Below are 7,619 nucleotides of genomic sequence, written 5' to 3' on the forward strand. Positions count from 1 at the left end.
ATGAATGAGGGAATAAGTCTTAAAAATCTGAACACAGAAAACAGTTTCAAACTAATGATTTGTTATGTTTTCATATTTCAAAAGTCTACTTACTTAGAAACAATACATTTTAAATTTAAAAAAAAAAGGGCTCTTCACTAACAATCTTAGTATTTTTATATGTAGCAATTCCAGAACCTTATCCAGGCCTTTTGCAACTAAGGGAAGGCTCTTATTTCTAATTTCTGACAGGCCTGCATCCATGTTCTCACCTCTGAAAGCCTGCTGTGGAAGAATTCTTTACTAAAAAGCTACACTATTTTCTGGAATGAGAAAAATTCATTGGTGAAAGAAGCAGCCTTGCAAATCATAGGGCAATTAAGATAATACCATGGATCTTTCTTCTTCTTTTAGACCAAAAGTTTAAAATTGACTGTCATATTAAGGCTGAACTATGCTAGAAAGCCATACAACTTACATAAAAATCTTGGCTCCACCTTCTCTTGAAAATCTACAAGATTTGTCAACCCTGAACTCCTCCAGACATGACAGCAAACACCTGCCCAGCCTTTATCAGTCCCTATTTTTCTTAACTTTCCTATTTCATTTATTTCTGATTGCCTGGGCACTTGAGTTCATGTTCTCTAGTTTCAACTGTTTCAAAAAATTAATTTTGTTTGTGGAAAACGTGTGTATGTGTGTTTCAGTAACTATTTACTGGACAATGAGAAAAATGAAGAAGGAAGCTGGTGACTCACTGGTTAAGAAACTGCCAAGTGGTTCTGCTCTTTGGAATGTATGGGATGGAGTGGTAGATAAGAACTATTCAAGATTTTTAGTGTCATGGGTTACTAGTAACCATCCTTCCAAAGACCTTCACTGGCCTGAGCATTATTATGGTCCACGTAACTGAGATTTAGGGAACTACAATTCTGGGAAGTAGGCTACAAATCTTCCAACAGTCCCACCCCTGTGGCAGGCAGGAGATAGTGGAGGAGCGCCGCAGGTAGGCACCCCCACATAATCTCCGTCAAGAGTCCCCTCAAGTCAAGATAAGGAAGCCTGCTTTCAGCAGTCGATTCAACATAACACTGGAAGTCCTAGTCAGACCAAGGGGAGCAAATAAAAGGCATCCAAAATGGAGAGAAAAAAGGCAAAATTATCTCTGTTCACAGGTGGCATATTATATGCAGAAAACTTTAAAGGTTCCACAAAAACACTGTTAGAACTAGTAAATAAATTCAGCAAAGTTGCAGGATATAAAATCAATACACAAGAATCAGTTGCATTTCTATATACTAACAATTAATAATCTAGATAGGAAATTAAGAAAGCGATCCCATTTACAGTAGCATCAAAAAGAATAAAATGCTTGGGAATAAACTTAGCCAAGCAGGTAAAAGACTTGGACACCAAAAATACAAAACATTGCTGAAATTTTTTTAAAAATACACATAAATGGAAAGATATCTTATGTTCATGCATTAGTAGACTTAATTAAAAAATTCACCTTAAAATTTATATGAAATCTCAAGGGACCTGCAAATAGCCACAACATTCTGATTTAAAAACTTACTTCAAATTTATGGTAATCAAGGTAGTACAGCCACAGCATAAAGACAGATATGTCAGTGGAATAGATTAGAGAGCCTAGAAATAAACACTTGTGTGGTAAAATAATTTTCCACAAGGGTGCCAAAACCATTCAATGAAGAAGAAGCAGTCTTTTTCAACAAATGATGATGGGAAAACTGGATATCCATATGCAAAAGAATGAAAATGGACCCTTATCTTACAACATATGCAAAAATTAACTCAAAATAGATAAAAGACCTAAACATAAGAGCTAAAACTATGAACTCTTAGAGAAAAACATAGGGAGAAAGCTTCATTGGATTTGTCAATGATTTCTTGGATAGGATTGTCAAAAGCATAGTCAACAAAAGAAAAAGTAGGTTGGACTATATCAAAATTAAAGGGTTTTATGCATCAAAGAACACTATCAAAAGTGAAAAGGCAACTGAGAGAATGGAAAAACATATTTACAAATCATATATCTGTTAAACAATTGATTCAGGAATATATTAAAAAACTCCCACATTTGGACAACAACAAAAATAATCTGCTTTAACAACAGGCAAAGGACTGGAACACATATTTCTCCAAAGAAGGTATACAAATATCAACAAGATCATGAAAAGATGCTCAACTTCACTAATCATTAGGAAAATGCAAATCAAAACTGCAATGAGATACCACTTCATGCCCATTAGGATGGCCACTGTTAAAAACAAAACAGAACAAAACCCAGAAAGTTTTAAGTACTTATGAGGATGTGAAGAAAGTGGAATCCTTGTAAGCTGGTGGGAATGCAAAACAGAAAGTTGTTGTAAAAAGGGTATGGTGAGTCCTCAAAAAATTACTGAGAATTGCAGTATGATCTGGCAATTCCACCCCTGGGAACATATCCCAAAGAAGTGAGAGCAGCGGCTCAAACAAATGTTTGTGTACTTATGTTCATAAAAGCATTGTTCACAATAGCCAGAAGGTGGAAACAACTGAAGTGTCCCTTGACAGATGCATAAACAAAAGCGGCGTACACATACAACAGAATGAGAGAGAAAGGAAACCCTGACATATGCCACAACATGGATGAACCCTGAATACATCCCACTAAGTAAAATAAGCCAATCGCAGAAGGACAAATATTCTCTTACTCCACCATCATATTACCTAGACTAGTCAAATTCAAAGACAGAAAGCAGTAAGGTGGCTGCCAGGGGCTGGGTGAAAGGGTGTGGGGCATTAAGTGTCTAACGGGTATATTCAGTTGGGAAGATGACGGTGACAGTTGCACAGCAATGTGAATGTACTTAGTACCACTTACGTGGCTTACTTAAAAATGGTAAATGTTGTGTTATGTGTGTTTTATCAGAGTAAAAAATAAGAATCCCCCAGGTCTTTTATCTTTTAGACTGACTGTGCTTCCCCAACCTTATATAATGTACAGTGCAAGTGCAGCTTTAAGTTCCTTTACCCAACCAGACTGAACCCCTGGGCCCCACAGTGAGACGTAATTTATCAGCACTGCCCACTGGAAACAGAACATAACCCAGGGGCGCCTGGGTGGCTTAGTAAGTTAAGCATCTGCCTTTGGCTCATGTCATGACCCCAGGTCCCTGCTCAGTGGGGAGCCTTCTTCTCCCTCTTCCTCTGCTGCTCCCCTTGCTTGTGCTCTGTCAAATAAATAAATAAAACCTTTAAAAAAAAAAACAAAACAAACCTGTAAGCTACACATATAATTTAAAATTTCCTGGTAGTCACATTTAAAAAACTGGTAGAAATTAATTACAACATTTTATTTACCTTATATCAAAAATATTTCAAAATGTATCAATATAAAAATTATTAGAATATTTTATCTCTTTTGTACTAAGTGTATTTTCATATCTCAGTTTGGATTAGTCACATTTTAAGTGCTCAGCAGACACATGAGGTTAGTGGCTGTATTAACAGACTAGAATCTCTGCTGGTAGGCAGTGTGGTTTTGTGAAGAAGGAAAGGATTTTAGAGACAGGGAAAGACAAAGAAACCAGGTTAAAAACTAAGAAGGCCTTTAAAGGGATTCACGAAACTTCGTAAATAGTTTTCCCTTTGATTATAGGAAAACATATAGTTGTCAATTTTTTGAAAATTTTCTGTTTTTAAATAGAGTTTTCTTTAATGACTCTAATCTAGTAGTTTTAAATCTGGAACATTTGCCCTTCACCAGGAGTGCTTGGGAGCATCTGGAAGAGTTGTGGCTATCACAATAATTAGGGTGGGCTACCAGATTTCAGTTTCCCAGGACCAGGGATGCTGAGTGTTATATAACACGAGACATGTCCACCCAAGAAGGAATTATTCCACTCCGAAAACTAAAGCTTCATCCATTCAACCCTTTCAATAAAGTGTGATATCCCCCTACAGCCTTGTGTGAGGGGATCCTGGAACCAGTGGACCTACCAGACAGACGCTGATACTTCTGCTGCCACACAGGCAGACTATCAAGGGAACCAATCCAAAAATTCTGGGCAATAACTAGCAGCAAGCCCCGACAACACCGGGGACAGCTAGGGTCAGCTGATGTGGGGAAATGATACCATATGAACAATTAGGGTGGGAGGTAAGACAAAAAGCTACTTTCCTACTCCTGCCCTTGATTTCCACTAGATTAGATGAAGGTAAACTTTGAGGGAGGAGAAAGGCAGGGGTTCAAGTTGCACATGAATCTTATGACATCTAAATTGGAAATAACTATAAAGAGAGAATTGGGAGTTGAGAAAAGAAAAATAAAATATATGGCAGACCATTTTTTGTTTTGATGCAGCCTTTGAAAGGAGATAAAAGAGGCCACTAAATGGAGGCATTAACTAGTATTCTAGTTTCCTTTATGCACAGGGGGCTAAGCTGCACGGGGCAGAAGCCAGAAGCCAACAGAATGAACTCGGGATGTTCTAAATTCATATGCTCTCCCTTGAGGCTAAGACAGCAGTGTCAAGGGGCTCCAATGTGAGTGCACTCCTCTGGCAGCTCATCTCCAAAGACAGTCTCCAAAGAACCAAGATCATGCAGTCCTCTCTGCTCCAATCAGCCTGGTCCTGTGACTCTCTGCTCACCAACAGACCTTTAGAAAAGTGATGCTAGCTTCGAAACCTTGCAGCTTCCAACTCGGTCTGTGGCATGCTTGCTCTAGAAAAAGCCAGACCCTGTAAGAGATTTGGCGACCTTGACATCACCACGCTGGTCAGGCCCTGCTAGCAGAAGGGAGAGGGAGCATGGAAAGAGAGGCCTGGCTATCCTCCAGCTCTCCTTGGCACCCAAGCCCAGGAGCAAATGACCAGAAGCCATCTCAGGGGTGCAGCTCAGCAGGCCTTCGGGTAATATTGCTCACAGCAGGGATCCTGGGGCGGCAGCAGCAGACCTCCGAGTGAGCCACTGCACACACCACGGTAATGAACTGTCGTCGGAAGCCACTCCACTGCAGGGTGCTTGTTATACAGCAGTAAATGACCAGAATAACAACTTTTAACCAATTCTTTTCCCCAGTTAACATGTATTTAGTGAGGATGGGAACAAATCTTTATTAATAAAAATTATTTAGTTTAATTATGCTAATTATAAAGGATTTATTAATCCACTTACTATATATGCTTTTCTGACTAAGAAAATTTAGGGGGCATATAGGAAGTTAGTATTTTTATAGTAGAGTATTCTCAGTAAAGAGCACGAGGTCATGAATTCAGTTTCAGAGTGTCCATGGACTACCGTCACCAACGCAGACAGCTGTCATCTTTATGTGTCACCATTGAGAGTGCAGCAAGGAACTGTACAAAACTCCTTACACTTATCACATCTTTTTTTTTTTTTTTAACAGAGAAGTCTGTTTCAGGTTTCTTTTTATTTTTGTATTTTTCTTCTAAAGTACCATTTCACTGGTAATAAGAACAATTTACATTTATCTAGTTAGATAAGAAGGAAATCTTAGCTGGTATGTATTACTGATTTATTTTAGTGATGCCTCAGTGATCCTTTTAGATTCTCCCCCAACCTCAGGGAAAATGCTTTCTTTGAGAGCTGATATGAAGCTAACTCTAGAAAAAATTATATACCTGTGAGTTGTCTTGAGAAATCCAGGGCTGTCTAAATGCTTAAGGGAATTTGTTAAATAATGGTTATGTAAACTCTCCTCTATCTCAGGTATCTGAAGTAGTTCAGTTAGATCTCTTACCTGAGTCATCAAATTAAGACATTAAATATTTATGTGGAGTATCAGACACACAAAAAAAGAAGCAAAAGTTATTCATTGTTTAGTATCTCAAAACTGGCAAAATGAATGAATAACCATCCCATAGGTATTGTAAAGATAAGAGATCCTGAGAAGATTCCAGTGAGGAAGGAATAACAATAAAAAATTTGTTACACACTATCCATTATTACTAGAATATGAGAGATAAAATGTAATTGATATTCACAATGGTTTTATATTAGAAAATGTAAAATAGTAAATTGTGAGGACTTGTTACAGTTTGAGCACTGAAAAGACAAAAAACATAAAAGAGAAATGAAAATTACTAAAAAAAAAAAAAAAGAACCAAATGAAAATTTTGCAACTGAAATGATAAAATCTGAAATAAAAATGTACCAAGTAGGTGAACAGCAGATTGGGGATATCAGAAGAAAATCCGTAAACTTGAGGACAGATTCACAGAAATTATCTAAACTGAGAACAAAACAAAAAAGATGAAGAAAAGAACATGTAGCAGGTTTAGTGACCTGTGGGTCACTAAATGAAAGGTGGTCATTATTATGTGTAAAGTGTACAATATATGTGTAACTGGAGTCCCAGAAATTAAGGAAAAAAGAGAGCGAGTGGGGCAGAAAACATTGGAAGACTCTCGCCTAAAATATCCCAAATCTGATGAAAAAATGTTAAATCACAGATGAGAGAATCTCAGCGAACTACTAGATAATAACCAACAAAGTAGGTCTAAGCAGATTTTAGTCAAACTCCTGGGAACAAAAGATAAAAATAGTATCTTCAGGGAGGAGGGGCAAGATGGTGGAGAAGTAGTGGAGGCTGTTTCAATTGGTCCCCTAAAGCCAGCTGGTCATCTACCAGAACACTCTGAACACCCATGAAATCAGCCTGAGATGTAGGATTATACACTTCTGGATCTCTACAGGGACAGAAGACCTCAGTGGAGAGGTAAAGAAAGCAGAGTGAGTTCGGGCTGATAAAGAGGATAAACAGAACGGGGAGGGACCCATTGGAAAGTGATACCCCAGTACGAAAGTGCCCTGTGGTTGGGGACCAGCAGTAACTTGGAGTCTGGTTAAAAGCACTCAAAAAGAGCACAAGGTCTTAAAGGGCAGCTGGTGGAACTGGGCAGTCATGGCCACGGGCCTAAGCCCATGGTCCTAGGATGGCCACCGCTGGGGACCACCTGTGCCAGAGAGAGCGCGGTGGCTTGGCTGGTTTAACCCTAACCGCACGAGGGAGTCTGGTGGGTGCTCTCTAGAACCACAGCCTTTTGTACTCTGCGCTTACCGCGCTCCCCACCCGCGCCTGAGTGCTCTTTGTTGGCGCTAGCCAGTGGACCAGCGGAGGGTCTGGACGCTCCCAGGAACTAAGCAAGATCTCTGGGCAGCAACCTGCGAAACCCTGAGGTCTGGACCCCACACAGCAGTCCCGGCAAGGGCAGCCACCAGAAGCGGGCTCCCGGGACCAATATCGCTCACGGTTTTAGTAGCAGAGACAAGCAGGTGTGGAGACAAGCAGGTGCTTCGGGCAACCCCAGGACGGTGGCTGGGGATGTGCACTGCCTGTGGGAGGTTGCATGGCTCAGCAGAGTTTACAGAGGGGGAGTCTGTGTGTTCTGGACCACCCAGAGGGGAGCAGACTGAGGCTTCTCTCTGAGATGGAGGTCTGGGTGCAGTTCGCTTTCCCCTCAACCTCGGGAAAAGCCACGAAAAGCCACGAAAGAACAAAAACCTCCAGAGAACAAAAGCCTGAAAAACCGGATTCCAGAGCCCAGCCCCTTGATAGGGGGGCAGGAGGACTCAACCCAAGCAAGACTGACTGAAAAACAACGAGGCAG

The 7,619-nt window shown here is 40.1% G+C and overlaps 1 protein-coding gene across 1 annotated transcript in view; it reads right to left on the reverse strand.

The window, feature by feature from the left end:
* The window catches only part of LOC111153801 (centrosomal protein 126), a 95,483-nt gene that overhangs the window by 42,922 nt on the left and 44,942 nt on the right, over window positions 1–7,619 (reverse strand). The window lies entirely within an intron of this gene.

Source organism: Enhydra lutris, unplaced genomic scaffold (genome assembly GCF_002288905.1).
Source record: "Enhydra lutris kenyoni isolate GAN:26980312 unplaced genomic scaffold, ASM228890v2 scaffoldscaffold34, whole genome shotgun sequence".
Classification (NCBI taxonomy): Eukaryota; Metazoa; Chordata; class Mammalia; order Carnivora; family Mustelidae; genus Enhydra; species Enhydra lutris.